The 10,867-nt window shown below is 40.9% G+C and overlaps 1 pseudogene; it reads left to right on the top strand.

The window, feature by feature from the left end:
• The first annotated feature begins 1,894 nt into the window (after positions 1–1,894).
• Positions 1,895–10,625, top strand: LOC135699160 (uncharacterized; annotated as a pseudogene).
• Positions 10,626–10,867: the final 242 nt, after the last annotated feature.

Here is a 10,867-nt window from a genome sequence, read left to right as displayed (position 1 = left end):
ATAAAAATTACCACTTTAGTCTGTTATTTGAAATTAGCATCTTCAACTATGTAAATCGTTGACTTCACCCAGAAGTAATACTAAACATATAGTCAAAGTACTGTACTTGATTGCAAAAATTGAGGGAACAACCATCGACCTCATGGTGATCTGGTATTCAATGGATTTCTTGCATCATGGTCAGATCAACATTTACAGAGGAACAAGCTTTAAAGCAATCACGATTGGAAATGAATGAAGAAGGACCAACCTTCAGCGTCATGTACTCATAGTACAAACCAGGGTTGTTAATCGATAACTCGATAACGTCTTTTCGTTAACGTCTGCAATGAGAAATTACCATTGCAAACGTTAACGAAAAGACGTTATCGAGTTATCGATTAACAACCCTGGTACAAAAAAATTAATCTTGTTTGAGGATTTCGGTCGAGCAGCTTCTATAAAGTTTTCTATTACCAATGGACATTACCGGAAAGACAGTTCAGCGAAACTATCTGTTAGGGGAAGTACACCCGCGAGTACCTCAAGACTCATCGTATGAGTCAAGTGCATACAGCCTAGCGCAATGATAAGCTGCCCATAGCGAATGCAACGGTAAGCTGCCCACAAGTGACATGCAGCATAAATTTCTCTTGCATCCAATATAAGGTTGGATTTATTATATCCACAGCATATGTTTCATACAAAAAATGTAATGGCAGTTTTTGGAATGAACTGCAGCGTACAAGCAAGTTTTTCACGAATGCACATTTTTGTATAATACCTTATCGAGATGATTTTCTAGACGCAATTTGGGTAAACAAACTATGTTTGAAAAATAAGCTTGCAAAAAATGTTAAAAAAATATTTTAAAAACCTTCCGGTGACCACATAACAGAATCTGCTCATGTCACGAAACATTGCAAATTCTGCCAAATTTTCATAAAAATCTGTCATTTCCTTACATTTCCCGGTTCGGTGTATGGTTAAAGACAAAGACTCTATGCAAGTTGCCGTCATTGACATCGCCGTTTCGCTTAAACGTAACCTGAAATGTTGGAGGTTATGTGGCTTTCAGTCTTTTGATGCTCAAAAACGGGATTTAAAGTTTTCATCTGACGTTTCGGTCACATGTTTTGTGCCTTTTTCAAAGAATCTGTGTAAATATGTTTTTTAATTCAATGTTGAAATTTAGTTTTCGATTTTACTTACTAACTAAATTCCGTTTTAGTGTTAAGAGCCAGTGTCAGAGCATCCCAGAAAGCGAAAGCAAGCGCTTCTTCGATGGCCAAGATTCGTTCTTCGACAGACACGTCCGGAACACATCAATCAGCACCGATAGAAAGTACCACACAATCATCGTCGCTGTCGCTGTAAGCTACAACCAGCAGGACCCCAAGCTACAACAAAAAATCGCTCCTCAACAGCACCGACGTCACAATCCCGAAGGAAGTCAAACTGCTGTTAAGCCTGGGATCGAAATTTGCATTGCCATACACAGATATGAATGAGCTTCTTATCTACCACCTGATCGCCGATGTGGAGAATGTCGTTCGAGTGGAAGAGGTTCAAGAACGCAATAGATGCGCCGCTGCGAATCAAATCCAGAATTTTCTTCACGCGGAGAGGGAAAAGGGAAGGCACGACCTCGTGACAAATTTCTACCGTACCTACACCAAGTCAACGAAAGAGTTTCTGAAGTAACACCCCGAGATAGTAGTCATCGAGGCGGACAAAGGGAACAGAACCGTGGTGATGAGACGTGAAGAGTATGAGGCGAAACTGCAACGGATGATAGACGATGACGACACCCACCAGAAGCTGAATCGAGATCCAACATAAGGATATCAAGCAAAAATACAATAAATTCGCGAAGCGACTAGCAGATCTGAAACTCATCGATTGGGCCACCGAAATGAAGTTGAAGACGTTCAAGGCCACGTTCCCTCGAATCTACGGTGCCCCCAAGGCACACAAAGAGGGTTTGCCGTTGAGACCAGTAGTACCATGCATGATGTCACCTTCGTACACACTCTCGCAGTTCGTTGGTAAAATCATACAGAAGTCCATCGCTGGTAGATACACGCAAACCAAACATCTATTACAATGAATGTTAGTTCCGTTTCCTATCATCCTCTGTTCATGAACATCGCAACGAATGTTAGAAATTGACCATGCAGGCAATGTAATGGTTTTTTTTTTTTATTTCGTGTTCCATCTACGCTTTCGACTATACCAGTAAGCTTGTAGAACGACGCACACACTTGTCTCGAATCTCTCCAGCAGAAAAAGCATACGAAGTCGAGCATGCGAGAAAATGAGCGCTTCATGTTTGCTTTTAGGCTAACCATATTCAGAAGCATGGAGAGAGCAGTGGAGAAAGCACAGGTCTGATATTCGCAACGTCCGTGGTTCGAGTCCAGTCCGACAACCTTTTTTTCTATTTTTTTTCGACATAATTAATTATACTCACTAATACACTCCACATTTTTCGGTCTCCAATTTTCTTACATCGGACCGCAGCTAGGTATATCGCATCCTCGGTTCATGTGGTCTCCACTAACATCCTCTGATGATGAATCACACATAATTGTAAGCGAATCTTACATCCCCCGGTTGGGTGTACAACGTGCCAAATTCATTCATATTCTGTGAGTGCATCAATAACGTGCAGGTTCCGCCCGGCTACGTCCTGATTTCCCTGGATGTAGTGTCACTTTTCACGTGCATCCCTAAGGACTTGGTACTACATGACGTCATCAACAACTGGGACAACATCAAGCAACACACAAACATCAACCTGGACATGTTTCTGGAGATAACGGAGTTCTGCATTGACTGCAGCTACTTCCGGTTCAAAGGACAACACTATCGCCAGGTGTTTCGAACAGCGATGGGTAATCCGCTTTCACCCATCATTGCGGATTACAGTGTCAAGGCTCGATTTCCAGCCCCCGGTGTTGAAAAAGTACGTCGATGACCTGATATTGGCCGTGCCAGAGAAGAAAATCGAACAGGTGAGGGAAACATTTAACCTATACCACCCAAAAAAATGCAGTTCACAGTGGAGGTGGAGAAACAAGGACGAATTCCGTTCTAAGACCTGCTTCTGGTACGACGGGCTGACCAGACATTAAAAACCGAATGGTACATGAAACCGATCGCATCAGGTAGGTTTCTGAATTACTGCAACTCAAAGTGAATGTGGCACAAAATTTCATTCATCGAGTAAAAAGTTTCTCCACCAACGTCGACTCAAAACAGCCACTAACATGATCTTCTCCTAACTAAAGCTGAACAACTACCCAGCGAAACTAATAAATCGCCTCGTCAATCGATCGATAGAACGGAACCAATCAACACGTCTTCGCATTCGATCGCACACAGATACTGGATTCTAGTCTTAAAAAACAAAATCTACCAATACTTGAAACATGTCACATTATAAACACACCACACAATGTCAACAGGCGCACAGATACAGACAATTTGAGTTGCACTATGGTGGTGTTCTTCACACAGTGAAAAACAATAGGTGTAGTAGACGAACACAGCAAAGAGCACAAAAGTCACAAAACGTATCGGTACCGCCATAGTTAAAGTGGCACCAAAACGAGAAACTACACCCAAGTCCTGCTAGCCAGTTCATTTTGAATTTCCCGCCACTACCGCAAAACTGGAGTGGTCAAGTGAGTAGAAATGTCCTCGAGAGTATGACGTACGGCTAACATGAGATCTTGTTTTGTAGCATACGATACCGAACATCGTGACAATTGTGTCTATGCTGTGGGCTCTTAACACTAAAACGGAATTTAGATTTGGAAATCGAAAACGAAATTCCAACATTGTATTTAAAAAACATATTTACACAGATGCTTTGAAAAAGGCACAATACATGTGACCGAAACGTCAGATGAAAACTTAAAACCCCGTTTTTGAGCATCAAAAGACTGAAAGCCACATAACCTCCAACATAGTTCGTAACAGTAGATCCCGCCAAGAAAACGTAACATGAAAGAAACTCACGGTCACATCATCGCATTGTTAGAAATATTGAAGATACTACGGGTATAAGTAGAGGTCACGAACATTGGTCTTGTCGTACTCCCAGCAATTCGATTCGAATCGTAGATGCTTACCTTAGTATCTCACAGCCTGTATGAGATTCATCATCGTTATGATCATTTGGAGGACTGATAATTTTACACCGAAACTGGAAATAATTAATGAAAACGGTTAGCGAGTGAATTAACCAAATCCAAGCTGCAGTGCCATCAACTTCCAAAAAGTGCCAGTTTCCAGTTTTTGAGAACAACATAATTCTTGATTAGAAACGTATGCTACATAAAACTTTCCCTCTATTCAAACAATCTTCAAACAAGTCAATCTTCCAATAAACCATCTCAAAACAGCATCTTCATCCAGGCTAAGCCCCACTTCAAAACTCAATCGTCTCCGTCTCTCAGAAGCGGAGTGGCCGCAGGAGATACAGACCAAAAGCAAAAAAAAAACTCCAAAAGAATACGATACGAGCCATGTGTGCCCAGCAATGAAATAAACCGCTCGCCCTCCAAGCAAGGATGTGGTCCATAAAAAGTGAATGATGTTACGTGAAATGAAATAAACCCCCGCAGCTCTGTACGCAAATTGATTTAATACACTCAACGCCCAAAGTTTAACCTTCCGTCGTCGTCTGATCCTTGCATACGCCGCCTATAACTTATGCTTATGCATCACATTCACTTGTGTGAGAGCAGGCAGCGAGCGAGCGCCCAAAAGCACCCCAACTCGGCGGCTGAACCATTATAAAAAAGCACTCTTATGAGTTGGGTCGGCGGTATCAGCGAACGGAAGAAAAAACAAACACGCTCACATAAATACTCATATCGGAGTTTTCCCCCTTGGGAAATACAAAGCCATAGAAGATCGGAGAGTGTAATTTTCTCGGCAGCCAAGACACAACCCTTCGGTGGAAAACCGACATCTGGTGATTGCCGGTTGAAACTGCAGGCAAGGGAAGGCGAAAAGTGGGCGACTCACCCTATCGCTCTGCTTTTGAGACCATATGAAACGGGTGGCACCCACCACCCCTGGTTCGGCTCGCTCGAAGGGAACACGTGTGAGCGGGAGCGCTCACAGCTGACTGAATGACTGGTGAACGAAGGTGGCGGCCGGTGACGATGAGAAGGGCTTTTAAGAAAAGCGGTGGTAATTAAGAAAGAAAAGTAAACATACGGGGAAAAAAGCTTCTGACGTTTGAATGTGTTTGCGCTCTCCGTGTTTTGAATGTTGATGCTGAATGTGGTGGGTTGGGTGGTAAAATCGAAAAGTAAGGGTGGTGAGGGTTAGGTGGCTGCAAGTCAATCGTCACTCACAGTTGTTGACGTCGGTGGTGTGATGTGTTTTCTGTTTCGTTTCCAGTGAGAATATATGAGTTTGTGCTGACTTTTGCGACGCAGGAAAATACTGAGTAGTTGACATATGTTTGCTTCTTGTTGGCTTCTTTCGCGAGCATCACAGTAACAAATTGAGAGCTTTCTATGCCATCCGATGTATGAATTTGTGTTTTGTGTGGCACGAACAATGATATGGTAGTTCCAAGAAAGACTTCAAACGAAATATGTTTTAACTGATCATAATAATTTAAAAATTTAACAACAATAATAATTAACTAAAATGGAGCAAATTTCTCAAAACTGTGCCTCAGAAATAAGCCAGAAATATTCAGAATTCTTAAATATGTATTTGATAAAGATTCAAACAATGAAAACAAAACACTGCTTCTTGAAACGAGTCTCGGTAGCTTAGTGGTTACCGTTTCTGCTTACTGAGCAGAAGGTCGGGAGTTCAATCCCACGCCCGTCCCTTTCCATGTATTTGTCACTATGCCTAATTCTCTATCCCCACCTCACCATCCCTTGTAACAAGCTTACAAGTATTAAAAAAAATAAGTTAAAATACAATCCTACACAACCCCATTAAATTACTATTTTCACACGAGCGAATCGCGTTCCACGTTTCTGGATTCAAACCAACAAAGAAAGTCAAACGAGGAATTCATATGACGATTGGTAGGTAGAGTTTATGCCACCGGATAAATTCGTCCGAATGTGTGCATGTTAGCAATGGGCGATAATATCGATTCATTTGAGCCGGTATTTCGATATTTTGTATCGATACTCCAAAGCCCGATATTTCTGTGCATCGATACTTTTATTTCGATATTATATCGATACATCGGAATTTTGTTATATCGATTCTTTAGATGCAAATTTGAACATAATTTAATTTTTAATATCTTACCGTCATTGTCATTGTCATAGTCATTGAGCGAAATAATAAAATTGAAAATCAAAGGCTGTGACAAATACAGTATGAAAGCAGATGTGTGAACAGACACCGGAAACAGTAAGAGTTATTTGGGCATGATCTAGCACACACCCCTTAGAGGGTTCTCATACTAAAGATCACTTCGTAAAGGAGTTCAAAGCTACATGCACAAAATGGAATATCAAATTAACTTATGTATTTATTTGTTTTGATTGATTGAAAATTATGACTTCGAATATTTTGAACAAGTTGGGACATGATTTTTTGATAAATATTCAAAAATAAATAAACGTTTTAAATCAAAAGAAATCGAGAAAATGAGGTATAAGGAAATGACCGGCGTGATTTACTGGGGAATGACCGACACTCTGTTTGTACTGCTCATTCTCTCAGTAGAACGGCTACTGTGGCTAAAAAGTTTGCAGGATTATTGTCAAAAATTCGTAGCATCGTGACCTACTTTAAACGATCAACAAATGCTGCAGATGAGCTGAGTTGGGAGAGGTAGCTCATCGATTCTTCCGGTTCGCCTCCTAGCATCGTGCTATAAGGTACCAGGCGATAACCAGGGTAGTTTATCGATAGCTCGATGACGTCATTTCGTTGGCGTCTGCAATGGGAAATTCTCATAGCAGGCGTTGACGATGGGACGTTGTCGAGTTGTTGAATAGCAACTATCGTGGTAACTCACCGATTACCTGTCGATCTGCCAAATTTGGAAAGACGTCTGCATTGAATTGTCTCATATAATAATATTCCGCCCACTATATCACAAGAAATTGCGAGTAGCTGAGTGGAAAGGAGATAAGCTAAGCATTGGGTACAGGACCAAGTCTCCCCTGGGTGGTGCAAGAAGATGAGCGCAATAGAATCATCAAGTTGCCATAAGGCACGGAATGAGACTATTGCATGGCTGGGTAGTCAAAGTCTTCCATACGTTAGTCATTTCAGGTGGATTAGAACAGGTTTAGGTTTAGGGTGGGCGTTGGCCAGATTTGGATTTTTCAGATATAATCCTAAATAGGACCTAGATTATTTAATACACTAGTAACCTCAACTTCTGTCACAATGTTTCATTGTGACTAATCAACACTCAATGGGTAAATATCAAATTTGCGGTAAATTTGAAAAAAAGGTAACTTGAAGTGTAGAGCGCACTGCCCACTGGACGATTCTGAAGCCTGACCAATATATATAGATACATTCATACCATTGGCATTTTGTATTTGAGATAAGACAGAGAAAGGATGCGGAGGGCCCGCTTAGGGGGAGCGTAACCTATGTTATGGCTTCCATTTATTAAATAGTTCAGATAGGCTGGAAATGATAGGTTCATGGTGAGAAAATGTACCATATGGTGCCCGTTCACTGATCAAAATTAAATTAGATTCAAATCGTCAGGCCCTGCCCTGTAATAAAGGGATTGACGATGATGTGTCAAGTTTCATTTTGCATTTGCATATAATTGTAAGTTTCGGTTTGCTTTTGTAATTGTAAGATAGATAGTTTGGCTCAATTGAAACATTGAGTTGTATAAACTTGACGAATCATGCCTCTAAAATAGTAGGAGTTACAGTGCCGCATTATCTAACAATCACTGCCTGCAACTAATGTTGGAGGGGTCAGCAGGGCTGATTACGGATCAAAACTAACATAACTCTAACACTGAAATGATCCCGAAACTAACGCTCATTCATTGCACTTTGAGTCATAAAGTAGTTTTATTTATTTTCCTACTAATCTATCTACACACTTAGTTTTTTCTACCGAGCTCGGCTGTGTGGGTCTCGGCGGGGAGGGGGTTTCGCTGAGATCTCGGCGGGAGTGACATTTGATTGCCGAGTCTCGGATAATGCCTTTTCTAATAATCTGCCTACGTTTCTTTTATTTGTTATCTACTTCATCCCTTTTTTATTTGTCTGCTTCTCTTCTTTTGTTTTGTTTGTTTAAATATAACTAATACTAATACCTCCTTGTTTTCTCTCTAATTTGTCTACTATGTCCCACCATTACGATGAGAGATGAGCTACCGTACATGGTACACGCTCATATACACTCCCAAAATAGTATGCCGCAAGTAAGTATATCACAGAGGCAACTAAAGATCCAGAAACGAAAACCGATAACGCTGTGGTGATTTATATGACTAAATAGTATTATTTATTTATACTAACCTAAACACAACGTGGGGTGACCCAAATCCAAACGATCACTAACCAAAATAATAGACTTATCTTTTTTCAGCAGCACTACACCAGCCAGCAAAGTTCAACAATCCATCGTTGCTTATGCCTTTGTTGTCGTTTGGAACCAGTTTTGCGAGGTAGGCGACGATTGTGCGTATTTCTCGCGTAACTTTTGAAAAGAGCCTATTTATAGCCTGAACAATGCGCAAAGAGCAAATTGAAACATTGAACGTCGCGTGAAAGTGGAACTTAATGAAGGCCTAAGTACTTTTTCGTAGTTTTTAGTTTTCGGATTTGAAAGATCGTCAGTTACAGTGTCCTGCTTACTGAGCAGAAAAACGCGGTCCCAGGTCCTTACATATCAAAGAGATTTATGGTAAAATCGCTTGTGTATCGTGTATTTTGCGAAACTCGTTGTTGTCGTTGGTTCCGGGTTTGAATGGATACAAAAAATTGAGCAACGGTATTATGTGATATGAGCGGCTCGGTGGCCTAAGAGCAACCGTTTTTGCTTACTGAGCAGAACATCATGAGTCTAATCTCAGGCCCATCCACATTCAAGATTCGTCAATCGTTTTATTTGTTAATACGACTACATGGTAATAACAGCAACTCGGTGATTAAAAAGGTGCTCGTCTGCCTAGTGGCAAACGTTTTTGCTTACTGAGCAGAAGACCGTGGGTTTAGTCCCAAGCTCCTTCGCGTTATATGATCGTTTGGACATCAATTCAGCTTATCGTTTACCAAAACGAACCCTGCTGCAAACCCAACCCTCTTATCCAACATCCCAGTGATTCCTCGTGGAAGTGCAGAGGTGTTCTCGGCTTCCATCAAAGCGAGTGTCATGTCAACACAATCCTTCCCATTCCTTTCTTGACCTGTGTTCGGGCGCGGCCGGCGCTGGTATTGCCTAATTTAAGATCACCAGTTTTTACACATTGAGGATGATTGCTAGTCCCAAGCATCGTCTATTGGTTCTCTGTGTAATTACAGCTGATCTGGCAATAACAGAGTAGCAACCGTGGGCGGTCAATCAAGCTCAAGCTCAAGCTCAAGCTCAACAAATGCTGCAGATGAGCTGAGAGCGCTACAGAAAAGGCTGGAAAACAGAGTGTGAGCTTCAAAATTGAAAAATAATGAACCGAGCAGGTGGACCAATAATTACCATATGCTAGACAGTTTAATTCTACTGACAGACAATGTCAGAGTTGTCCTGTTAAGGCATTACAACGTCTCCATGCGCAATATCCTTCAACCAATCATGTATATCATAACGGAGCTCGAAGCCAAAAAGGGCTCGTTGGCAGGAAAAGTAATTCCCTTAATGAGTATCATGAAAAATGTACGTTATGCTTTATAATGTGAACCAAAGCCGAATTTTAATATTTTCAATATTGCAGGTCTTGGATTCAATTGGAACAAAAAACTGGAAACGTTATTGAATTGAAAACGGCTTTGCTGGATCAATTCCAATATCGATTCCGGCTTATTGAATCAACAGACGGACTCTCCATTATGACGCTGTTGGACCATCGGTTCAAATCGTTCTACTTAGACCCACTAGAGCAAACGAGTGTGATGAAAGTTGTTTCCGATAAACTTAAAGCAGAAGAGAGGGTAGAGCAGGAGCACACATTGACAAATGAAGAAATTACAAACGATGATCAACCATGCCAGATTCAAGGCAGCAAACAAAGCTTGTGGGACATTGACGACCGTTTGGTAGCTAACTTGTTCATTTATTTGTGTGGAAAAAACGGCATCAAGGAAATCCAACCAATCTAGCGGAATATCTGGAGAGCTTCGTAACTATTTACAACAGAAAGTCATTCCTAGATCATCTGATCCTATTGGAGCCTGAAGTATCATTAAAAGCAAATATCCACATCTCTTCTTGATCGCAAAAGACTACCTCTCAAGGATGGTAACATCTGTACCGTCTGAAAGACTGTTCTCCAGAAATGGCAGAACATGTAAAAACCGGTTCAGACTCAACGCTCTTAGAATGGCGAAGTTGGTGTTTCTAAGCTCTCTTGAAGACACCTACTGGTTCAAGGAGTAAATTATGATCTGAAATGTTATGATTTTTTTTTTCTATATATTCCATGAGTTTTCAATTGTTTCTATTATGATAACACATTTCTTTACTTTTTATCCCCTGCCGTTTTATTTAGAAAAACGAAACTTCTCCAAAACCTGTATCGATACGACAATATCGATAATATCGATACTTTTCGCCCGATATTTTGAGCATATCGATACATTCCAATTCGATATATCGATACTCAAGTATCGATATTTTTCACAATATCGACCATTGCTAAGTGCATGTATGGGAACTGAACTTCAACAAGGTAGACTTCGGGTTGAGA

The sequence above is a fragment of the Ochlerotatus camptorhynchus genome, unplaced genomic scaffold (genome assembly GCF_037179485.1).
Source record: "Ochlerotatus camptorhynchus isolate MF236.1 unplaced genomic scaffold, CSIRO-AGI_Acam_v1.1 ptg000010l, whole genome shotgun sequence".
Lineage (NCBI taxonomy): Eukaryota > Metazoa > Arthropoda > Insecta > Diptera > Culicidae > Ochlerotatus > Ochlerotatus camptorhynchus.
Note: the sequence above shows the minus strand (reverse complement) of the source record. Positions and strands in the feature narration are given on the sequence as shown.